This window comes from Thermobia domestica, chromosome 10, assembly GCF_964235325.1.
Source record: "Thermobia domestica chromosome 10, izTheDome1.hap1.1, whole genome shotgun sequence".
Lineage (NCBI taxonomy): Eukaryota > Metazoa > Arthropoda > Insecta > Zygentoma > Lepismatidae > Thermobia > Thermobia domestica.
The window spans coordinates 152,309,091-152,335,821 of record NC_137463.1 but is presented as its reverse complement, the minus strand read 5'-3'; the positions used below and the strand labels follow the sequence as shown (position 1 = coordinate 152,335,821).

General features: G+C 37.7%; 1 protein-coding gene across 2 annotated transcripts in view; it reads right to left on the bottom strand.

Moving 5' to 3' along the window:
* LOC145662774 (protein-lysine N-methyltransferase SMYD4-like) overlaps positions 1-26,731 on the bottom strand; it is a 283,052-nt gene that overhangs the window by 7,889 nt on the left and 248,432 nt on the right. The window lies entirely within an intron of this gene.

The window sequence follows — 26,731 nt, the reverse complement described above, 5'->3', positions numbered from 1 at the left end:
TTACAGCGCAAAAGTTAATCATTATATATTATTAACAAATATATATATATATATATATATATATATAGAGAGAGAGAGAGAGAGAGAGAGAGAAGAGAGAGAGAGAGAGAGAGAGAAATCACCATATTGGACATTCGGTTACGGAACTCCGGAAGTAATTCCTTATATCAAATGAAAGAAAAAAATTTCTAATAAAGATGAGATGAAAAACGTTTTTATTTAGTTATAAATAGTTAAAAATATGAAATATTTTGTTTTAAAACGTCGTGGCTTGAAAACTATGGAACTTATTACAAGCAGTTCAAGGAATTACACAGGAACTAGCTTGCGCTCCTTCTAAATACCCATGCTCTCTCCGAGACTTGACAAAACGAATGCTGAATTAGTACTTAAAAATGTACTCCTGTAGCCCCCTCAATGGGATCCAATAGATCCCCAAATTGTAATTGTTTCGCTTTTTTTTTCTTTTCTTTATTTTACAATTAAGACAATGTAGCATAACTCAAGACATGTTTTTAAAAGTATTTGCTGCAATTAGATTTTTTTTTGTACTCGTTTTGAGACATTTTGTTATATATATATATATTTTTTTTCTTCATCAGGACTTCTGGCTAGCAACACAAAATTTATCTGTTTGGGGGGTCTGTGTACATCCCGAGCGAGTACATAAGGGTTAAGAATATTCAAAATGTAATTACAACGACAGCTGCGAATTCTATTATCGGCGGCACACAATTATTGCACCATGGTTTACCCATTAAGGTTTGTATGGGTAAAAGATACGGTCCATATGAAATATTCTGTGACGGAGCGGTCGGAAATTCCAAGGACACTAACACGTACTGCAGATCGCTGTGGACTTTGCAGAACAAAGAGACGCACATGTTCAATATTCTCTGATATTCAAACGATTTTCCTACAGGTATCTCCTCTACGGCTCAAGCTGTTTCCCGAAATTTCCTAACATGCATCACTATTGTATTGCGGCTTGGAATACTGTGATTCTGATAAGAAAGAAAGAAAAAAAAGCTGTTAGTTACGCCAATCGTGAATACGGCTCTCAGATATGGATGAAATATCAGAGATGTTAAAATGTAATTTACAAAAGCTACGTGTAGTGTTTTATAACTACTTGCTGTAACAAAATGCTGAGTTATAGTTCAATTCGGAAACAAAAAAACATACGTGAAATAATCAGGATTCTGAAATATGAATAGTTAGATAAGGCACTTAAGTTTCTGTGCAATTCCTTGAATTGTTTGCAATAGGCTCATGATCTTCAAGCCAGGGCATTTTAAAATGTGATATTTCGCATTTTCAACGATTTATAACTCTAAAAGAAAACATTTTTCTACCCATGTTTATTAGATTTTTTTTTTTTTCGTTTCATTTGATGTAAAGAATCACCTTCCGATATTTCAAGAATTTCTACTACATATAAGGTGTATCAGCTTCTAAATACATATAAGGTGTATCAGCTTATAAATCATGAATGGTTGAGGTAAAAAGATAATACAAGAAGCGAAATAAGAAAATGCAGTAGAGCGTATCAAATGGAGAATACTGTTTTCCCTCAGGTTCCCTTATGGGGTACTTGGAGTCACTCGACAATTTTAAATGGAAAAGTATGGAATTTGATATATCACTGAAAAGACCATGAAAAACAAACAGATTTCGTAGGAAAAAGATATTTTTCGTATGAAGCCCCGTCTATGATCATAGACTGAAAGTATTTGAGAACAAGATCCTGAGACGAATATTCGAACCCAAGAGGAACGGGAATGGGGAATGGCGGAAACTTCATTACGAGGAACTACATAAGTTATATGGTTTACCCAACATTGTTAGGGTCGTCAAGTCTAGGAGGCTTAGGTGGGCGGGTCATGTAGCTAGAATGGAATAAAGTAGAAAGGCTTTCAAAGTCTTGACTGGAAGACCAATCGGAAAACGACCGTTAGGAAGACCTAGGCGCAGATGGGAGGACAATATTAAGATCGCAGAGATTGGAATACAAAGTGGAAACCATGAGGTACTGGAGATCAATCGAAAATATCATATGGAAAAGTATGTCATTTCATGTATCACTGAACGTATTATGAAAGAACAAGAAATTTTGCAGGCTTTTTTATTTTATTTTATTTTTTTAGTGTGAGGCACCGTTTATTAAATGGCCAAGTTCCTGCGCAGTAGCTGTTAATACAACATGGTGTAGGGAAAAGACTGCGAAAGCAAAACAGAAGTAACAAATATCATTACAAAATTTAGACGATCACGCTGAGTTGTTCAGTATAAAAATGAATTTTGCTAAGTGAACCAAATCAACTGGTATCATGTACGAGTGTAGTAAAGCGTCGATAGTGTCATAACTGTACATATTGTAGTGAAATACCAGTCTAGAATAGAAAAATAGCAGTACTGACATAGACGACACACAGAAATCTCTACTAATCATTTACTGCATAGTACACTAGATTGTACAGGGATTATTCGCCGTCGAAAGTGGAATATTCCCTCTAAATTACGTCCTTTTCTTTCTTTCTTTCCGATGTTCATTTTCATTAAGAACACAAATGACGAATCTTGAAAGCAGCACCTTGATTTTGAGGCAATCATAAATCTCAGGAGTAGTACACAAAGAAATGTACTTATTAAATTTAAAAGTACCTTGCTTTGTCTTAATGTTAACGGTCTCAACAACTGTGTTTCCCGCGTTTTCATAAACAGTGCCCCACAGGAGCAACTGCCTTTACAGATGCAAAAAAGCAGGCATTTATTTTTGAGGGGGGAGGGACGTTTTTCCATACAAAAGGTTGGCTGTCAACATGTATCAGAGCAAAAACGTCTAAGAGATATCGAGTTTTTTTTTTTTTTTCAATCGATTCAGCATTCTAAGGTTAGGTTCCATTTCCTTCGTTAAATCTCTATTAAAACTGGAAGTTGTTCAAATTAGTCATTTCCGGTTTCAACGTGTATCGCCATAAAACAAAAACGGTAACAAACAGCGATAATAGTTTTTTAAAAAAAAAAAAAAAAAAGATTCAGCGTTCCACAGCAATGTACCACGACTATACCGAACAGTGAATCAAATTTAATATTACTTCCAGTTTCAATATTGATTTCCACAAAGTAAAAAGTGTGAGATGTAGTGTTTTTTGCAATCAATTTAGCGTCCCAAGAATAGGTTCCATCTTCTCCATTCGCCTCTATTCAAACCAGAAGTAGTTCAAATTAGTCATTTCCGATGTAACCTTTCTCATTATATAACAAAAACGGAAACAAATAGCGAGAAACGGATTTTTGCAAACGATTCAGTATCTCAAGACAACCACGATTACTATTTCAAACACATTAAGAAAACGGAAGTGGTTGAAATTTACTACTATTTCCGGTTTCAGTACTGATTTCCACATGGCAAATATGGTAAGACATATAAAGACGTGGTTTTGTACAAATGATTCAGCGTCCCAAGAATAGGTTCAGTACTCTTTATTGCTCTCTATTCAAACCGGAAGTGGCTCAAATGAGCCATTTTCGGTTTCAACCTATATCGCCATAGAACAGAAACGGAAATAGATAGCAAGAAGCGGTTTTCTGCAAACGATTCATCATCTGAAAGCAACGTACCATGACTATACCAAGCATTACTAAAACCGTAAGTGTTTAAAACTTAATATTACTTCTGGTTTCAATAGTTCTAGTTTAAATACAATCTGGTAGGCAACAAAACTATATCACAAACCAAGAAATAAATCTTCCTAAATTATATTGTGTGTTCTGGATACACTTTATCGCGAACTTAGAAAGTTAAAAATTAGAGCTGTAAACGACTATTTTGGGTATGATCTTGGTGACATTATTCACAAATATTGTGGGAAAAAGAGACATTTCTGGATATCACTTTAACGTATCCTTCCTCAAATGTAAGTGGTCTTAATAAATGTTTTACACACCCACTCACCCACCCACACACACACACAAACACACACACACACACACACACACAAACACACACACACACACACACACACACACACATATATATATATATATATATATATATATATATAGGCCAATATTTATACTAAAGTTTATTTATGGACTTTAAATGATAATGTTGTTGCATGGAATCTGCTAAATTTTCAGAACAGTTATTACTAACACTAGTAAACTTTTTATTAATTTTTTGTTGTTGCATGTCAATCTAAAGCTTTATGAACAATTCGTTGAAACTAGGATGCATCCACCGATTTGCAAATTTTCTATCCTGCGGAATGACAGTGTGGTGACATGGATCGTCACGGATATGGTAAATGAGTATCGTATATCAAGGAAAAAACATTATGGATTTAGCTGAAAGCAGATAGTGCCATCTTCTACTTCTATCTGCACTCTTCACGACAGGTATAACAGAGTATCTCGGTTTAGGGAAGTTAAAAAGAAAAGAACAAAGAAAAAAGGTTGTAAGTCTAGATAGATTGACGTGCTTTAGACTGACGTTTAACGACAAAAAATTAATAAAAAGTTTATTAGTGTTAGCAATAACTGTTCTGAAAATTTAGTAGATTCCATGCAAAAAAAAAAAAATAAAAAATAAAAAAATAAAAAATAAAAAAATAAAATAAAATAAAAATAATAAAAAATATATATATCACTTAAAGTTTATAAATCAACTTTAGTATAAATATCGATATCTCTCTCTCTCCCTCTCTCAATGTATGCAGGGTGTTCACTTATTATGTAGCCAAAATTCACTGGTGAAATCCTCACACCTGAACAATAGAGAGAGTTCATATGAACATAGGACGAAAACCGCGTTGTTTCAAAGTTTCGAGATGCTGAAACCGAGAAAATTGTAACTTTGAGAGGTACATTTCGACAGCACTCCCACCTTGGAATTTCGAAGAAAAAAAAAAGAAAAAAAAAAACGCCAATCGATTGTGCTTGAATATACCGCAAAAATTTTCGTTTGTACCACTTCCAGTACAAAGTTATAGAAATTTCAAAGTGGAAGGCTGGCGAAACGGCAGCCCCCGTCTTAAAATTTCGAAAGAGGTCCTATGCCAATCGTTTGTGCTACGTTTGTGCCGGAATGGCGAAACGGCAGCCCCCGCCTTAAAATTTCGAAAGAGATCCTACGCCAATCGTTTGTGCTACGTTTGTGCCTACGTTTGTGTAAAAATTTTTATTTGTACAACTTCCAGTACTAAATTATGTGTGTTTTGAAGTGGGGGCTGCCCAAACGGTAGCCCCTCCACCTTCCAATTTCCAAACAAAACCTATGCCAATCGTTTGTGCTACGTTTGTGCCGAAATGTTCCGGAAAAATCTTAATTTGTACCACTTCCGATAAAAAGTTATAAGTGTTTTAAAGTTGGTAAGCTCGGAAAACGGCAGCCCTCACCCTGGATTTTCGAAACAAAACATATGCCAGTCGTTTGTTCCGGAATGTACTGCAAAAATTTTCGTTTGTACCACTTCCGTTGAAAAGTTATAAGAGTTTTAAAGTGGGGGCTGGCGAAACGTTAGTCCCTCCATCTTCGAATTTCGAAATAAAACCTATGTCAAATCGTTTGTGCTAGGTTTGTCCTGGAATGTACCGCAAAAATTTTCGGTTACACCACGTCCGGAACAAAGTTATATGAGTTTTAATGTGTGTGTGCGGGAGGGGGGGAGGGGGAGAGCAGTCTCTCCACCTTGGAATTTCGAAACAAAACCTATGCTAATTGTTTGAGCCGGAATGTACCGCAAACGTTTTTGTTTGTACCACTTCCGCTACACAGTTATAAGAGTCTGGAAGTAGGGGCTCTGACAACGGCAACCTATTCACCTTGGAATTTCGAAACAAGACCTATGCCAAATGTTTGTGCTACGTTTGTACCGGAACGTACGAAAAACAAAATGTTCATTGTAAAACGTAAGGTACAAAATTTTAAAGTGGGGGGCTGGGGAAACGGAAGCCCCCCGATTGCAATTTCAAAACAAACTGTATGCCAATCGTTTGTGCTACGTCTGTGCCGGGATGTACTGCAAAAATTTTCATTTGTACCATTTCCGGTATAATGTTACAAGAGTCTGGAAATAGGGGCTGTGAAAACGGCAGCCCCTCCACCTTGGAATTTCAAAACAAAACCTATGTCAACCTGTTGTGCTACGTTTGTGCCAGAATGTAACGCAAAACTTTTCGTTTGCACCACTTGCAGTACAAAGTTCTAAGATTTTCAAAGTGTGAGGCTGCCCAAGCGACAGCCCCTCCACCTTGGAATTCGAAACAAAACATGCGAATCGTTCGTGCTACGTTTGTGCTAGAGTGGACCACAAAAGTTTTCATTTGTACCACTTGCGATACAAAGTTATGAGTCTGGAGGTAACGGCTCTGGAACCGGCAGAAACCTCCACCTTGGAATATAGAAACATAACCTTTGCCAATTTTTGTACTACGTTTGTGCCGGAATATATCGCAAAAATCTTCGTTTGTACCACTTCCGGTAAAAAAAATTATGAGTTTTAATGAGGGGACGGGAGTAACGTCAGCCCCCCACCTTGGAATTTCGAAACAAAACCTATGCCAACCGTTGTGCTACGTTTGTGCCAGAATGTAACGCAAAACTTTTCGTTTGTACTACTTCCAGTCCAAAGTTATAGAAGTTTTAAATGGGGGGGCTGGCGAAACGTTATTCCTTCCACTTTGGAATTTTGAAACAAAATCTATGTCAATCGTTTTTGCTAGGTTGTGCCGGAACGTTCCGCAAAAATCTTAATTTGTACCACTTCCGATACAAAGTCATAAGAGTTTTAAAGTTGGTAAGCTGGGAAAACGGCAGCCCCCACTTTGGATGTTCGAAACAAAACCTATGCCAATCGTTTGTGCCGGAATATACTGCAGAAACTTTCGTTTGTACCACTTCAGTTAAAAAGCTGTAAGAGTTTTAATGTCTCGGCTGGGGTAACGCCAGCCTTCCACCTTGGAATTTCGAAACAAAACCTATGCCAATTGTTTGTACCGGGATGTACCGGGAAAATTTTCGTTTGCACCACTTGCAGTACAAAGTTCTAAGATTTTCAAAGTGGGAGGCTGCCCAAGCGGCAGCCCCTCCACCTTGGAATTCGAAACAAAACATGCGAATCGTTTGTGCCGGAATGTACCGCAAAAGTTTTCGTTTGTACCACTTGCGATACAAAGTTATGACTCTGGAATTAGGGGCTCTGGAAACTGCAGCTTCTACACCTTGGAATTTCGAAACAAAACGTATGTCAATTGTTTCTGCTACGATCGTGCCGGAATGTACCGCAAAAATTTTAGTTTGTACAACTTCCAGTACAAAGTTATAGAAGTTTTAAATTGGGGGGCTGGCGAAACGTTAGTCCTTCAACCTTGGAATTTCGAAACAAAATGTATGTCAATCGTTTTTGCTAGGTTGTGCCGGAATGTTCCGCAAAAATCTTAATTTGTACCACTTCCGATACAAAGTTATAGGAGTTTTAAAGTTGGTAAGCTGGGAAAACGGCAGACCCCACCTTGGATGTTCGAAACAAAACCTATGCCAATCGTTTGTGCCGGAATATACAGCAAAAACTTTCGTTTGTACCACTTCAGTTAAAAAGTTGTAAGAGTTTTAATGTCTCGGCTGGGGTAACGCCAGCCTTCCACCTTGGAATTTCGAAACAAAGCCTATGCCAATTGTTTGTGCCGGGATGTACCGCGAAAATTTTCGTTCGCACCACTTGCAGTACAAAGTTCTACGATTTTCAAAGTGGGAGGCTGCCCAAGCGGCAGCCCCTCCAGCTTGGAATTCGAAACAAAACATGGGAATCGTTTGTGCCGGAGTATACCGCAAAAATTTTCGTTTGTACCACTTCCGGTACAAAGTTATGAGTTTGAAGTAGGGGCTCTTGAAACAGCAGCCCCACCACGTTTGAATTTCAAAACAAAACCTATGCCAATTTTTTGTGCTACCTTTGTTCCGGAACGTGCCGCAGAAAGTTTCGTTTTTTACTACTACCGTTACAAATATATAAGAGTTTCAAAGTTGGTAAGCTGGAAAAACGGCAGCCCCCGCCTTGGAATTTCCAAACAAAAGCGATGCCAATCGTTTGTGCCGGAATGTACCGCAAACATTTTCTTTTGTACCACTTTAGGTCTAAAATTATGAGTTTGTAGTAGGGGCTTTGGAAACGGCAGCCCCTCCACCTTGGAATTTCGAAACAAAACCTAGGAGAATTATTTTTGCCGGAATATACCGCAAAAATTTTCGTTTGTACCACTTCCGGTACAAAGTTATGAGTTTGAAGTAGGGGCTCTTGAAACGGCAGCCCCTCCACCTTTGAATTTCGAAACAAAACCTATGCCAATTTTTTGCGCTACGTTTTTTTCGGAACGTGCTGCAAAAAGTTTCGTGTTTACCACTTCCGTTAAAAATTTATAAGAGTTTCAAAGTTGGTAAGCTGGGAAAACGGCAGCCCCCGCCTTGGAATTTCCAAACAAAACTGATGCCAATCGTTTGTGCTACGTTTGTACCGAAATGTAGCGCAAACATTTTCGTTTGTACTACTTCCGTTACAAAGTTATAACAGTTTTAAAGTGGGGGACTGGCCAAACGCCAGTCCCTCTACCTTGGAATTTTGAAAAAAAAAAGAAGAAAAAAAAGACATGTCAATCCTTTGTGCTAAGTTTTGCCGGAATGTACCACAAAAGTTTTCGTTTTTACCACTTCCAGTACAGTCATCAGAGGTTTAAAGTTGGGGTCTGTAGAAGCGGCAGCCCCACCACCTTAGAATTTCGAAACAAAACCTATGCGAATCATTTGTGCTACGTTTGTGCTGGAATGTACCGCTTCGTTTGTATCACTTCCGGTACAAATTTATAAGAGTCTAGAAGTAAGGGCTCTGGAACGGCAGAAACCTCGATCTTGGGATTTCGAAACAAAACATTTGCCAATTGTTTGTGATGGAATGTACCGCAAAAATTTTCGTTTGTGGTATTTCCGGTACAAGTTGTAAGAGTTTTAAATTGGGTGGGAGGGCGAAACGACAGCCTCCCACCTTACGCAAAACTTACGCAAATTCTTTGTGCTACATTTGTGCCGGAAATATACTGCAAAAATTCTCGTTTCTACCACGTCCGGTACAAATTTATAAAAGTCTGGAAGTAGGGGATCTGAAAACGGCAACCCCTGCACCTTGGTATTTCAAAACAAGACCTATGCCAATTGTTTGAGCTATGTTTGTACCGGAACGTACCGAAAAATTTTTCGCTTGTACCACTTCCGTTATACAGTTGAAAGAGATTCAAAGAAACGCCAAACCTTCACCCTGGAGTTTCGAAACAAAACCTATGCCAATTGTTTCTGTTACGTTTAAGCCGGAAAATAACGTAAAAATTTTCGTTTGTACCACGTCCGGCACAATCTATAAGAGTTTTAGGTTGGTAAGCTGGGAAAACGGCAGTCCCTCCACCTTGGAATTTCGAAACAAAACCAACGCCAATCGTTTATGCTACGTTTGTGCCGGAATGTACCGCAAAAATTTTCGTTTTTACCGCTTTCGGTACAAAGTTATAAGAGTTTTGAAGTGGCGGGGCTGGTGAACGGAAGCCCCTACATCTTGGAATTTCGAAACAAAACCTATGCCAATTGTTTGTGCCGGAAAGTACTGCAAATATTTTCGTTTTTACCGCTTTCGGTACAAAGTTATAAGAGTTTTGAAGTGGCGGGGCTGGTGAACGGAAGCCCCTGCACCTTGGAATTTCGAAACAAAACCTACGCAAATCGTTTGCGCTAAGTTTATATCGAAATGTACCGCAAAAATTTTCGTTGGTACCACTGCCGGTAAAAAGTTATAAGAGTTTCAATGTCTCGGCTGCGGTAACGCCAGACCCCCACCTTGGAATTTCGAAACAAAGCCTATGCCACTCGTTTATGCTACGTTTGTGCCGGAATGTACAACAAAAATTTTCGTTTGTACCACTTCCAGTACTAAGTAATAACAGTCTGGAAGTAAGAGCTCTGGAAACGCCAGCACCTCCACGTAGAAATTTCGAAACAAGACCTATGCCAATTGTTTCTGCTACGTTCGTGCCGGAATGTACCGCAAAAATCTTTGTTTGTACCACTTCCATTACAAGGTCATAAGAGTTTTGAAAGTGGGGCGCAGCCGACGCGGCAGCCCCAACACATTGGGATTTCGAAAAAAGACCTATGCCAATTGTTTCTGCTACGTTTTTGCCGGAATGTACCTCAAAAATTTTCCTTTGTACCACTTACGGTACAACGTTATGAGTTTGAAGTAGGGGCTCTGGAAACGGCAGCCCCTCCACCTTGGATTTTCGAAACCAAACCTATGCCAATCGTTTCTGATACATTTGTGCCGGAATGTACCACAAAAGTTTTCGTTTGTACCACTTCCGTTACATAGTAGAAACGAGAATAAAACTCAACATATGAGTTTTAGTCTAAAAGAAGTGCCTGTTGAGAATAACTTAACATGTGTGAAGTTCCTAGGTATATATATTGACAAGTTATCGTGGGAACAGCATATTAATTATATTTCTGGAAGACTGTCAAGAGTAATATATCTGCTAAAACAACTAAAAAATCATGTTCCTGATAAATATGTCAGATTGGCTTACTTTGCTTTTTTTCAGAGTATAATTTTGCATGGTATATTATTTTGGGGTAACAATTATCATGTAAATAGCATTCTTTTAATACAGAAAAAAGCCATCAGAATTACTTCAAACGTAGACAAATTAGCTCATTGCAGACCTTTGTTTATCAAACTTAAAATTATGACAACAATCAATCTATACATTTACACAGTACTCCTCTATATAAAAAGTAATCACCAAAATTTACAACTCAGGCAAGACATCCACTCGTATCATACTAGAAGCAGTAAATTCATAAATGTCCCATATCAATGACTGTCCAAATCATTAAATAGTTATGAAACAATTGGAATAAAACTGTATAACAAGTTGCCTGCATCACTAAAAGATGAACACATAGATAGATTTAAAAGTAAGTTATACAATTGGTTAGTTGCAACACCTTTTTATTCTTTAGAGGAGTATTTTAATTGTTCAATAGAAGTGTAACGTATTTTGTAATCTCGTGTTGAGCTTGTAATTAAAATGCGTATTGTTATTGTAATTTATTTTGTAATGTCATTTCATCATTAATTTAGTTATAGATCATTATTTATTTGTACTTACGTAACAATATTGTATCACACTTTGACGTTGTATATTGCTATGTATAGCTTAACGACAATAAAATTCTTTATTATTATTATTATTATTATTATTATTATTATTATTATTATTATTATAGTTGTAAGAGGTTTCAAAGTAGGGGCTGCTGGGGAAACGCCAGTGCCCCACCTTGGAATTTCGAAACAGAATATATGCCAATCGTTTGTGCTACGTCTATGCCGGAATGTAACGCAAAAATTTTCGTTTGTACCACTTCCGATATAATGTTACAAGAGTCTGGAAGTAGGGGCTGTGGAAACAGCAGCCCCTCCACTTTGGAATTTCGAAAGAACACCTATGCCAATCGTGTGTGCCGGAATGTTCCGCAAACATTTTAGTTTGTACCACGTTTGGCACAAAGTTATACGAGTTTTAAAGTGGGTAGGCTGGCAAAACGGCAGCCCTCACCTTGGAATTTCGAAACAAAACCTATTACAATCGTTTGTGCTGGAATGTACCGCAAAAATTTTCCTTTGTACAACTTCCAGTACAATGTTATAAGTTTTAAAATGGGTCGCTGCCGAAACGGCAGCCCCTCCACAGTATAATTTGGAAACAAAACCTATGCCAATCGTTTGTTCTATGTTTGTGCCGGAATGTAACGCAAAAATTTTCGTTTGTACCACTTTCGGTACAAAGTTGAGTGTCTGGAAGCAGGGGCTCTGGAAACGGCAGAAACTTCCACCTTGGAATTTCGAAACAAAACCTATGCCAATCGTTTTTGCTGCGTTTGTGTCGGAATGTACCGCAAATTTTTTTGTTTGTACTACTTCCGGTACAAAGTTATGAGTCTGAAAGTAAGATCTGTGGAAACGACAGCCCCCCACCTTGGAAATTTCCGAAACAAAACCTATGTCAATCGTTTGTGCCGGAATGTACCGGAAAAATTTTCGTTTGTAGCACGTCCGGCAAAGAGTTAAAAGAGTTTTAAAGTGGGGGCTGAGGAAACGGCAGTCCCTCTACCATGGAATTTCGAAACAAAACCTATGCCAATCGTTTGTGCTACATTTGTGCCGGAATCTGGTGCAAAAATTTTCATTTGTGGCATTTCCGGTACAAAGATATAAGTTTTAAACTGGGGGCTTCCGTTTCCACAGCACCTCTACCTTGGAATTTCGAAACAAACCTATGTCAATTGTTCGTACTATGTTTGTGCCGGAATGTACCGTAAAAAGTTTTGTTTATATTACTTGCGGTACAAAGATATGACAGTTTTTAAATCAGGGGGGGGGGGCTGCCGTTTCCACAGTCTCCCCACATTTGAATTTCGAAATAAAGTTATGTCAGTCATTTGTACCGGAATGTACCACAAGAAATTTCGTTTGTATAAAGGTAACTAAGAAAGGTCTTTCGCTTTTTCACCCACCGCCTTCGGACATCGATGTGTCACCTAAGACGTACGTGGATGATCAAAGGTAGTCGCCATCAGCATCGACCCCCTTCTGCCAATGTTCAGAAGGCCATGGATTCCATCGCAGTGGAATTTGGTGGGCGTGAAGTGAAGAAGGTATCAACTGCGTTTTGCACCTCTACTAGATATTTGAACTGCGTCTTGTAAGATGATTGTTCAAAGAATGGAACAGGTGATAATCGGACGGTGCAATGTCCGGGAAGTATATCGGATGTAATAGTGTTTCCCATCCAAGGCGCAGAATGGTGTTCCGGATCATTACTTTCGGTACTATGTTATAGACAACTGTTAGTCTGCTATAGAATATATTCATTTTCTTCGATGAAGCTCTGAACATAGTGATTTCTAATACAATTGATACGGAGGATATTTCATATTTAGGATGGATTGAAGTCAATTTTTTTTATTGTGTTATTACCAGTGTTTTTATTTCTTTGAATATACAGTATATAATGAAATAATATATATTTTTAAAAAAAGTAATGTGCTATTTTTTTTACAGAAAGATAAACAGTAAATTCTGAACAGTCAGTTACAAAAGGAAAACTTCTTCTAATAATTTTCCAGGAGGTAATGTACCTAAAATGGAAGCCACATTTCCTCGCTGAACTGCTATGCTGATACGTTGTATCAGAAAAGTAGTAGCCCGCTTGTCACCAGTAAGGTGTGCAATACGTTGGCCTACTTCTTTGATGAAATTGAGCCCTTCGGGGCCCCAAATGCCACTCGATTCAATGGCTACGGGCACGAACATGTATCTATCAGTCAGAAGTCAAATTATAAGAGACACGGAGATATAAACTTGCGTTAAGGGTTAATGGCTAACCCACTATGGCGATTATTAATATGTTCAATCCTGGCATATAAAAACGAAAAGTTCCCATAAATGCTGATCATTTTTGTTATACTTTTCAAAGAAAACTCTAGAAATCTACAAATGAATAAACTACAAGATAACCGGAGAGTTCTTGCTGTTTTTGACGTACTGTTAATCATGCGCTTACAGAGAGGAAATGAAATAACACACGTACCTGCCAAGCGATCGGAAGTTAATCTGATCGTCAACCTTTAGTAATACAGGCTCGATGCGCACGCACAGGAGTCATAGCTCGTGCAGTGTCGAAGAGAAAGAGAATAGTGTGCCTGTCACATGTCGCATCAAGTCTCCACATGTGGTAGGTAGGTATTTAGGAAGAATGCTCTGAACGAACGCACCGCCAGGTATCAGCTTCAGAAGTTTCGTTCGGGAGATAGCCTTGCTTATGAACCTTGCAGTGAAGAACACATATGTTGGACTAAGAGGCCGACAGCAATCGGGGGGACAGTGGTCTAACTTGTGATGAACTTGCAGACAGGTTCCATGTTTACGCTGAAGAAATTAGACTAGACCTGCATGGAATAGAGAAGTCATACAGATTAAGCAACGGAGTACCCCACAAATTGTCGGCAACCAATAAGGAACAACGAGTGACAATCTATTTGTCCTTGCTCATTCGACACCTGAACACACCCACATTTCATTGCTTACTAACTGGTGACGAGAAGTGTGTTCTCCATGCCAGTTCTAAGCGTTTCAGATATTGGTTGTTGCCACGTGACCCTGTTCTTCACACCTCAAAACCACCTCTGCTTTCTCGAAAGTCCATGCTCTCTGTATGGTGGACTTATCACCAAGTGATATATTACGACCTGGTCACACTATCACTGTTGACCTCTTCTCTGAGTAATGGCAAAGGGTGTGCACCATGCATTGCGTCAGAAGGAGCGAGCATTGCTATATCGCAATTGTGTGCTGTTCCTGCAAGACAATGCCATGCCACATGTCGCAAAGAAAACCCGGGAGACCCTTCTGCAATTGACTGGGAGCCACTGTACTATGCACCGTATTCACTGGACCCTGGGCCAGCATATTATCACCTATTTCGTTTGCTTGACAACCGTCTCCTTGGGAGATCCTTCGCAAATGAGGGAGGCCTGTGGAACGCATTCACGGACTTCTTTGCATCGAAGACCTCCGACTTTTATTACCAGGTGCAGCTGCAGGAACGCTGGCAAAAGATGTTGGATGCTCATGGAGATTTCTTCTATACTTAAAGGCACGTCCACTGTATTGCTCTTTGTTTATTACTGCTCTAGAACGGCAACAACGGTTTTGGTTACCTTGTATCGTATCGGTTTTAGAAATTGATTTTTTGAAAGCTTCTAACTTATTTCATTATGATGTTGCACTCTTTTATACTCTTGTCAAGTTTGTTTGTGACAAGTAATTTCCGTATGTTTATTCCAAACTGTTGGTTTGAACTGAGATATTTCTTATACCGGGTGTTCAGAAAGTAACTATGCAGTGCCATGTTGTGGTGTCCTAAGTGATGACTTATATGATGGTCAATTAATAATACATTTTCCATTGAATCATATTTGACCAGGTATTTGTTCATAGGTCCGGTTTGATTGAAGACCAACGTCTTGTGTGACATCATTGTGATCCAGGTCATCATGCTGACGATTGAACAAAGAGTGTTTCTTGTAGAGCATCTGTTCCGCAATGGAGACAAGTTTAGCTCGGCAGTAGAAGCTGGATTTGCAGCGAAGTTCCCAGGAGTGAAGATGCCTAACCGCAATGCTGTAGGGAACCTCATCACTAAGTTTCGAAAGACCGGAAGCGATCATAATGCTCCAAAATCAGGTAGGCCTTCCTCAGCCACATCCGCAGAGAAGGTGGCGGAGGTGCGAGACGTGATGCTGCACAGTCCAAAGAAGTCGGTTAGGCGACTATCGACCTGACTCCACCGGATTACTTTCTATGGGGTACGTTGAAGGGAAAGGCCTATGAAGGCAATCCGCACACCATACAAAAACTCCAAGCTGCACTGACACGTCACATTCGGAACATCATTCCCGATGTTCTGCACAACGTCTTCAAGAACATGCAGAAACGTGTGCAACTGTGTCTTCAAGTGCAAGGGGATCACTTCGAGCATCTCTTATAACTTCCATGACACTAAAGTTTTGCTTCGAGTTAATTTCAGTTGTTTAAAGTGGTTTATGGAAAATACAACACGACAAGTTATGACATGCATAGTTACTTTCTGATACTGCGTAAGAATTCGGTGGTTAAGTATCTAGGTTAAACCTTTAACAATATTGCTGTCTGGTCAGAAAATCATCTATTAAATTTATTGCAAAATCACTATATGGTAGAAAACCAAAATTAAATTTAAAACACACTGCACGGGAGGTAACACTAAAAGTAATCCCACAACGTAGTTCCTTGCTGCTGGGAGAAGAATTTGTAAAAAGTTGACAGTAGTATCCGGCAGAATGAACGCAGTCGCACTATATAATTAGGGAATTGGTAGGCCCGTTTACTAATTATACGCACAGGGTCAGCGGACACAGGACTTCACTAAATGGGGGCTAGCCGCTGTACCAATTCTTGAGCGGTCACTAGACGTACGCCCCTCTAGTTCACTAGCCACTATGTAGAAGGACGGGGTGAGTAGTTCGAACGTAAGAACGTGGAGTTAAAACGGACTAAGCAATATGGTTGGTGTCGGTCAGTCGTTCAAACACCTGGTCTACTCTGGCCTGCAGCCAGTATTTCCATAAATAATTGAGGAAAGTTCTTAATTTAATTCCTAATAACTATAGAACGTAATCTTTGCATATTAATGAGTAAGGAAGAAACAATGAAGTATCCAAGTAGTAGAAATATGAGTTTCATATATATATATATATATATATATATATATTATATATATATATATATATATATAGTTCAGAAAATGAATGTGGTCTTTGTTACTCACTAAAATCTTCTCATCGTAAAAAAAACGTTTCACATATATGTATGGGTGAACGATGAAAGACTCTTTTGTTCTAATTTGTGGGAAAGAAATTGGTTACTAGCAGTTCCCATCGAAGAAAAGAAATTATTTGCGTCGCAAAAATAAAGTATAAATTGAAGAATGATTTCTCTTTCCAAAATATACAGAGCGTTGTATTTATAAATACGATACAAATTAAGCAAGTGGAATTTTAGTTACATAAATGCCATGAATTCATTGACCAAAGAAGGGTCCGAATGGGGCACTCGAGTTGCCGAACGACATGTATCAGACATGAAAGAGGGTGTGAAACTATGTACTCATGTAAATTTATAGCGGCTGAGGGCAACATGGAAAAGCAGGAGAGCCGGAAGAAATATGGCCGACTGCAGGGCCCAGCAACATAGAAAGCTAAAGAATCATTCGTTCTACGTGTGAATTAAGGGCAAGTGTTTAGTAGTAGATGCATGATAAGATCTGCTATATCTGTAATTAACATTATGACCGCCATATTGAGTGGCCATCTTGAATTCGGGTTGATAATGTAAAAGAGAAAGTGGGCCATGTGGCATATGAAATAGCACTGAAATTTTATCAGGAATTCTTTGGTATTAACCATTTTGTAGTAACTTTATTGTGAGTTGAGAAGTAACATGCAAGAAAGTTGTGAGGGGATGTTTGAATAAACTGCGGAATAACCTGTCGGAATAATGTTGACACAGGATGCACATCTAGAAAAATATTACAAAGAGCATTTATACGTGCAAAGATGTGGTTATATTGCAGTGTAAAAGATGGATAGTTGTCACGTTCAAACACCCGACACAAAGGAGGGCTGGGGACTACAGGTACAATTACGACGTGGTTATTCTCAAAGAAAATAACATATATCATCACATAAGCAAGTATAATAATAAAGGTACATACCAATCTATGACGGACAGTTGATGTGAACAGTATCTATAAGAGTGTGATGATAACACAAGAGCTGTTCTCACCTGACACACTATCATCTATCTCTAACGTTTGATATTCTTCGACCACTGTATCAATATTCACTAAAAACTACATTTCTGATCTTCTTCACAGGGATTATTGTTGCACGTCTCAAACTCACGCACTAATAATGACACAACTACCTGGAGATTCATATTCATGCCCACAAGAAGAAATAACTTTTTCATATAATGAACTAGAATATACCTTTTCATTTTCTAGCAATTTTTCAAGTGTGTCAACTGATCTTACTTGACTACTTCACTGATAACGCAGATGAGCTTCTTCGCGTATTTTCTGTCTGCAAACTGGACACACAGTAGGTGGCACGGACTCACCTTTGTTCTCTTCTTTCTCTGTCGTCAAAGACTATCTTTCCCTTACTCGCAACTATTCTGCATGCAAACACACTTTTCCTTTGGTCTGTATACAAACCAGAGTTCTCCAAGCTCTACCTTTTGCGTCATACTAGTGAGTCTAAATCACAGTTTATACGCGTTCTTCTTGCATGTTACTTCTCCACTCACAACAGTTACTACAGAATGGTTAACACTAATGTATTCCTGGTAATATTTCAGTGCTATTTCATATGCAATATGACCCACTTTCTCTTTTATACTGCGATTCCAAATTCAAGATGGCTACTTTCAATATGGCGGCCATGATGTTAATTATGTATAGCAGGTTTTATGCATCTATTACTAAACATTTAGATTCATTTCTGTGGCCATTCACGCACGGAACAAGTGATTCCTTAGCTTTCTGTGTTGCTAGGCTCTACGGTCGGCCATATTTCTTTCACTTCTCATGATTGTCTATGTTGCTCTCAGCCGCTATAAATTTGCATATGTACACTCATGTCCAAAATTATTGTCGCATGTCTTTAAATATGTTGCTGTAGGAATATAATTTGATAACGAATTCGCCCGGTATTTCTTATAATGTTAGTATGTATATAATCGGCAAAGACATGTATGTGGCAAATTTCATGAGACAAGAGCAGTAAATAAGAACAATAAAACGAAAATAAATCTTTCTTGTCCATTTAGCAACATTTTATTTTACTTATTATAATTTTTGTATTTATAATTCTTTTCCTATGAAATTTACTACAAATATACATTTCCCGATTATACACACAGAATCAGTATTAAAAGTACCCTGCAAAATCATTATCAAACTATATTCTTACAAGAAGACAGTTATAGATATGCGACAATAATTTTGGACATGAGTGTACATAGTTTCACACCCTCTTTCATATCTGATACATGTCGTTCGGCAACTCGAGTGCCCTATTTGGACCCTTCCCTGGTGAGAGACATCGTATATTGTAAAATTAGTACTCAATACTAGTATATATTACAATAAATTCTTCCATTATTTCACCAGTCACGGGTAGAGAACAAAGAAAATATATTGCTTTGAACATATGAATGATCTCTTGTATATATAAATGTATAGAAGCAAGAAATACACAATGGATACAGGTTGACAATTAATTCCAGAATTGTTAATATTTCACACTAGAACTACGTGTTTAATAAAATTTATACTAGTATCCATTTGGTGGGTACTCTTTTATTGCCAAATAAACAACAGAAACTAAGAGATGAATTCATATAAAAAACGTAACATACCATTATACTTATTCTTTGTATCTACTTGAAAATACACATAGCCTATACAAGATATATAAATGAAACTAGTGGGTGTTAATTTAGCAAATGTACTTAGTACGTAAAATCCGAACATATTCTAAAGTTAGTGCAAAGATATAGTTTGGGATGGTTTTATTTATTTAATATAAAATGAACTTAGCCGGAGAACTATTACAAAATTCTCTTTTGGCAATTTCACTGGAAAGGAAGTCAATGTATCTTGATTTTCCTTCTCAAGTATTACATTTAATTTTATTTAGGAGCATTTATAACCTTATATAGAATTTTAATAATCGAATTTTCTTCTTTTTACCAACGAAGTCGAGTTCATGCAAAATTGCCTTAAATAATGCACTGTTTTATAGAATATTTTGTGTTTCCGATCGTCGAGTGCGTATATTAAATTTTATTAGTAAACGAAAGGTCAACTATTATTTTTTAAAAGTTAAACAGGAGAAACTCCTCTCGTTGATACATTCTCTTTTTTTATCATCCAGAGCATTGTACAGTTCCCAATGGCCATATTGACGCAAACATACTACTATGTAGTGGCCAATTGCATTTATTTCCTTTCCTTTTCCTCCAGAGAAAACCACTATTCCACGAAGCTTAAAAGACCTTTCAAAATAAATCTTCCGAGCTATTGCGGGCAATGGAATATTTAGATCACTCGCAGCATCTGATGACAGTGTATCTATTACCTCTATTAACAAGTGTTTGTTTAAGATGGAGAACATAGTCCCTTTTGTAGTTTTGAATAATCGTCCTGGTTCAGTTGGCTCCAAGCATATAGTGTTTGTTGTAGAGAAATAGTCTTCCAAAATGTTTTATAGATTACCAATTTCGTAATTTGCCATTCCAACAGTGATTAATACTCGATGAACAGCTCTGTTTGAAGGACAATGGTTTGTATACACCTGTTCACAAAAATTCTATCATATTGAGGTGTATGAAACGAACACAAAACACACAAATAAAACATTTCACTTTCACTATATATTTTTATTACATTTGTTATTACGTTGTTTAGTATACATGAAAAAACAAATCAATTTTCTTCTTTATGAAGAGACGTTCACTTCATTGATACCCTCCGAAGGTTGAGTATCGGTTTCCCCCCACCATAGCTGTGTCTGTACACTATCAAATAAATCAGCCATAATTGAATCTATGAGTTTTTGTTTGCAAAATACTTTCATTTCCAATTTTAATCTTTCAAAATCAATGTTCACATCACTGTTCTTATCAAGAGAGACACTGGAAAATTGATGTTCATAGCATTAATAATACTCTGTTCATCTACACAGGTATGGATTCCGGCAAGTCCTCTGCATGTAAGACACTCCGATTGTACATGATTGCGAATAGTATCTGTACACAAGTCAAAATATGCACTGCAAACACAACACTGCAAACTTTACTGTTTTTCACAGCATGTTCAATACATGGTAATATTTCCAAGAAATAAAGCCAATCACTTGAAGTTAAGTACACAGTGTTTCGAGGAGCACGTGTGTTCCTTTCTTCTCTAACATCACTAATTTTTCACCCATTAGTTTTCGCACCACCAGTTCGTTTTTTCGGCCAAGAGATTTTATAAATGTAATTTCCACTTGAGAATTTAAATAGTCCGTAACAAACGGGGTCAAATATAAAAGTTTCTCCCATTCTGCCAAATTTAACTCCACTCCAAACACAAGTCCTTTACCAACACGAATCACTGGCTCAAATGTATCACTATCCAGTCCAATACAAATTAATTTGGTTTTCATTGAATTAAGTCCATATTCCACATTTAACACGTACTCTTTCTTGGTATCCATAGTTGATGCACAAGCACTCAAAGACATGTTACTCCAGTAGCTGATCAACACAGAATAACGACACTATGCATACAGATGACTGCGCATGCATGAAGAGGAGGGGGCAAAGAGGAAAATTCATGTTTCATTTTGTTTGTACAATGCCACTATACACTTACGATGAGTATACCAGTTCAGTAAATTCAAGATCATGCATGTTACGCCCAGATACATTAATCTTCATTCCTTTATATATTAAACAGACATTTCCACTTTGTAAATACGTTAATAATGCGCCATTATCTGCTTCCAATTTTTCAGTACAACGTCCTGGTAAAATCACTTTTTCGCCTCCTTCAAATGTCACACATGCCTTCCTACCATATACCGTTGTAATTATCTCACAGTTTACAATACGAAATGGTACTCCAATCTTCTAATCTCGCATTTTTGTAAAGGGTACCATTGATGGCTTATTAAGCTTATCTAATAAACTCATTGACGATGACATCTTTAAATTTAACGTTTCTTCCTTTGCAACAGCTGCTAAGGAGTGCTAACAGAATGATCTACACAAGCACATACGTTCCGCCTACGCTCTTCGCAGGAGGGAGTGGGGTTTGGGGGTTCAAATAACTAGCCAATACACGACAAGAACACGAAAAAGGCATGTTTCATCTTGTTTCTATAGCTGATAGCTGTCCAAGAGTATACTTCCTTATTCTAGCATAGCAACATACTGGTTTAGGCCGGTTTAGCTCCAGTTTAGGTCCCATAGGAACTTGACCAGGCCTAAAGGTCAAAGGTCAAATCCTTCCCAAGTGAATTATTCACTACTGGGGCAACCGTTTCCAGAGCCCCTACTTTCAGTCTCTTATAACTTTCTACCGGATGTGGTACAAACGAACGAAAATTTTTGCGGTACATTCCGGCACAAACGTAGCACAAACAATTGGCATAGATTTTGTTTCGAAATTCCAAGGTGAGGGGCTTTCGTTTCGCCAGCCTCCCACCTTAAAACTCTTATAACTTTGTACTGGAAGCGGTACAAACGAAAATTTTTGCGGTACATTCCGGCCCAAATGATTAGCATAGGTTTTGTTTCGAAATTCCAAGGTGGGGGAGGTGGCGAAATGTACCTAACTTTGAGGCTGCTTAGCTCGAAAACTATGAGGGATATCAAAGGCGGTTGAAGAAGTATTAGAGGAACTAGTACACTGTCTATCTAAATAACCATGTTTCAGAGTTGAGACGTATCGGCGCAAAGGATTTTATAAGGGAGCTGTGGTTATAGGCTCCGCTCTTCCACCTCTCTCTCTAAAATCATATGCACTGATACGTCCCAATTCTGAAACATGGTTATTTAGATAGACAGTGTACTACTTCCTCTAATATTTCTTCAACCGCCTTTGACATCTCTCATAGTTTTCGAGCTAGGAAGCGTCAAAATTACAATTCTCTCGATTTCAGCATCTCGTAATTTTGAAACAACGGGTTTTTCGCCCTGTTTCATATAGACATTTTTCTTTTTATTGTTTAGGTGTAAGGATTTCAGCAGTGAATTTTGGATACATAATAAATGAACAACCTATATATATATATATATATATATATATATATATATATATATATATATATATACATATATATATATATATATATATATATATATATATATATAGATAGATAGATAGATATATAAACACTTATTAAGACAACTTAAATTTGAGGAAGGATACGTTAAAGTAATATCCAGAAATTTCGTTTTTCAAAATTTTTGACACCATATAACAGTAAAGATGAAGAAATTTTGTGAATAATGACACCAAGATCATACTCAAAATAGTCATTTATAGCTTTAACCTTTAACTTTCTAAGTTCGCGATAAAGTGTATCCAGAACACACAATGGAATTTAGCAAGATTTGTTTCTTGGTTTGTGATATATTTTTGTTGCCTATCAGATCGTATTTAGGCAACCTCTAAAACACATATATTAAGATATGTACTTCAGGTACTGTTACGATTGTTAGGTAACCAAAATTTCATTTGAGGTATGGTGATTGCATAGCATACACTTGATGACAACAGTTGCAAGGCCAATTTAGAAACAAATCAAAACAACCAGCCCGACTGAACATAGGAGTCACAAAAACTGTATGTTATAAACGCATTTTTTAAATTGTTGAATCCACCACAAAGAAACAAAAATGTACTTGAACAAGAAAGCCATAGAAGATCAAATTAAGTGAATCAAATTTCATGGTGTAAAAATATAGTAGACTTCCAAACTATAGGAATTCAAGACTCAAACTTGAAGTAGAACTTCTGTAACTACAGGTTGCAAGAGATTAATAAGATCAAAGATAGAACCTGTTTCTCGGACGCTGAATACAAATCAAAAATCCATTACTCGCTATGCTTTACTATTTTTGTTCTATGGCGATAAAATTTGAAACCAGAAATCGTCAATCTGAACCATTTCCGGTTCAAATTGATGGTTAAGGGAGGAGACAGAACCTATTCATGAGAAGCTGAATCGATTAAAAAAAACATCTCAATATCTCTTACTATTTTTGCTCTACGAGAATCGGTATTGAAACCGGAAGTAGTAGTAAATTACAACCACTTCTGGTTTTCGAAGAGTGATCGGGATAGTCATGGTATATTCTCTTGACACTCTGAATCGTTTGCAGAAGACCGTTTGCATCTGTCTAATACAATTTTGTTCTATGGCGAGAAAGGTTGAAACCGAAAATGGTTTATTTTAATCACTTCACGTTTCAATAGAGTGTTAACGAAGGAGATGGAACCTATTTTCCAGCGCGGAATCAATTGCAAACAACACATCTTGATACCCCTTACCGTTTCTTTTCTATGAAAATCAGTATTGAAACCGGAAGTAATAGTAAATTTTAATCACTTCCGGTTTTGGTAGAGTATTCGGAATAGTCATGCTATGTTCTCTCACACGCTGAATCGTTTGCAGAAAACTGCTTGTCGCTATTTAATTAGAAGTTTCATAATTATAAAAAGTCAATGTCTGTAACTCATAAAGGATGATGATTTCTGATACATGCACGTTTAACGTATCCTAAAACTGATTCTTTTTAATTCTAATACTCAACGAAAATTTTAACTTGTATTTTGATATAATAATACTTATTACATATAACATTTACTTTATACAGACACGAAAAAAAAAAAAAACATTTGTTTTACACTTTACAACAACAAAAATTACAACTGTCCCTACAAATACAGATTTAAAAAAAATAGGACAGACCGCAATTCTCCAGACAAAGTATGCTGGAGAATTAATACTTCATCTTGATTTTATTCAGCAGATTAGTATACATATTAATAATACTGTATACAATATTGGATGGAACATTTATAAACGTCCAGAACAGTCATATGTTTCTCCCCTTAATCCGTCTAAGCTGAAGTATCGAGTTCTATTGGAGGATTCAGTTTCAATTTGAACAAGAAGAAGAAGCTTTATTGAATATTCCTCCAAATTATCCAACAACGAAAATTAAAAGATCCAACAACGAAAGAAGAAAATAACAAAATTTTACACTTTATGACAACAAAAAATACAACCGTCACTATAAATACAAGTTTCAAAAAAAAAAAAAAAAAAAAAAAGCCACAATTCTCAGACAAAGTACGCTGGAGTTTCGCTGTTATGTTATGTTCTTCTTCCATTGTTGGATCACTCCACTTCAGAACTGAAGGAAAGAGAACATCTATGGACTATTGCAGTATGGACATTACGAATTGTGTGATACTGAAGAGGGCGCTGTTTTTACATATTAATCTTCGTTAACATACATCTATATTCGAATATGATATAAAAACAATGCACTAATATTCTAGTTTAAATATAAAGTTTAATATGGTTTATTTTTTCTTTTTCTTTCATATTTTCAGTATTTGCAATATTCTAATATTTTATTTTCAATTGTATATAACATTGAAGTGCACTGTCAACTTCGACCTCCTCCTCTCGTGCCTATCCGGGAGATGCTCTATTTCATTCCGATATTCATGAAACCGCACATCAACAGCTTCAGCAACATGAATTTGCGGGTTGTCATCTTGGAAAATTGTATCATTGGCCGGAAACATCCGAAACATAGCATGCACGTCTCTTATAAAGATAACCAAGAAAGTTCTGTCGCTTTAAGTGGAGGTTTGTGTTCAATTGGCCCTCACACCGTAAGTTGAACGCGAATGGAGATAAGGCAAAGGTCAGTAGTTGGTGTGGGTATGTCCAACATACTACTTGGTTGTGGCTGTTCAGTTACACCGTGAACATGCGTAAGAACAGAGTGAACATGGGACCTCCACAGAGTGTCATAAGGGTGTGTATGCTGTACAAGTTCAAACAGGGGTCAAACGCTGCTGCAGTGGGGGCGGAAGATGTGCCAGGCCTTTGGTAAGGGTTCCATGACTACGTGGAGAGTGCAGCGGTGGCTTAACAAGTTTAAGCAGGTGACGAAACACTCGAAGACGCACCACGTGCCGGAAGACCAACACATGTACAAAATGAAGATCTTCAGCCAGCAATTGAGGCGAACAGTGGCCAGACATGTGAGAAATTGGGACTACAATTCAGTGTGAGTGGAGAAACTATTTGGAAGCACCTCCATCAACTTGGGAAGCACTACAAGTTGGATCGATGGTTCCCACTTGATTTCAGTCCGGGCCAGAGGATAACGTGACCAGACACGTGTTTCTCTGCTCTCTAGTCTGAGGAAGGAGCCATTTCCAGACAGGGTGTTGACATATGATGATAAGTGGGTTCTGTATGAAGCTCCGCGGTGCCGTCATCATTGGTTAGCATCGCATGAACCGGTTCCAAAACAGCCGAAACCAGAATTACACCATAAGAAGGTCCTCCTATGTGTTCGGTAGACTGCTAGCAGCATCGTACATCGGGAACTGCTACCAGCTGGTCAGAGCATCAATATAACTATGTACTATCAGCAATTGATCCGTATTCAACAAAAACTCAAAACTCTGGGGTCAGCACTTCTGAATCGCAAAGGAGTCCTGTTACAGGACAATGCTAAGCCCCACGTGGCTAGGATGACCCGGGACACCATTCTACACCTTGGATGGGAAACACTATTGCATCCGCCATACTCCCCGAACATTGCATCGTCCAATTATCACCTGTTCTATTCCTTGAACAATCACCTTAGAGGACTTGGTTCAAATCCCTAGTAGAGATGCAAAATGCACTTGATACCTTCTTCGTTTTACCAAGAAGTTTTACCGTGATGGAATTCATGGCCTTCCAGACGTTGGCAGAAGGTCGTCGATACTGATGGGGGACTATTTTTGATCTTCCAGATATGTCGTAGATGACATATCGATTTTCGAAAGTGGTGGATGAAAAAGCGACAGAACTTTCTTGGTTACCTTTATATAAAACGTCTACATTTTCAGTGGAAGTAATGTGTCCTGGCAGTAATGGTAATAATCACAACACCCATGGAATATCAGGAAATTGTGGTCCAGTGTATCAGACAGCAGTCGCAAAATTTCACGCTAGAAGATATATGCTTCTTCGTTCGGAGTATAAGGTTCTTTAGGCCTCCGCTATACACAAACACGATCTGTCGTTAGAGATAAACTGAAACAGAACTAATACAATCATATGATGTTCTTCAAATCATTGACGGTCGATTTTACATGTTCTCGGCACCATTTTCTTCACGCTAAAGCGTTTTGTCGATGATCAGCAGTTTGAAAATTGCAACCCAACCGCAGATGT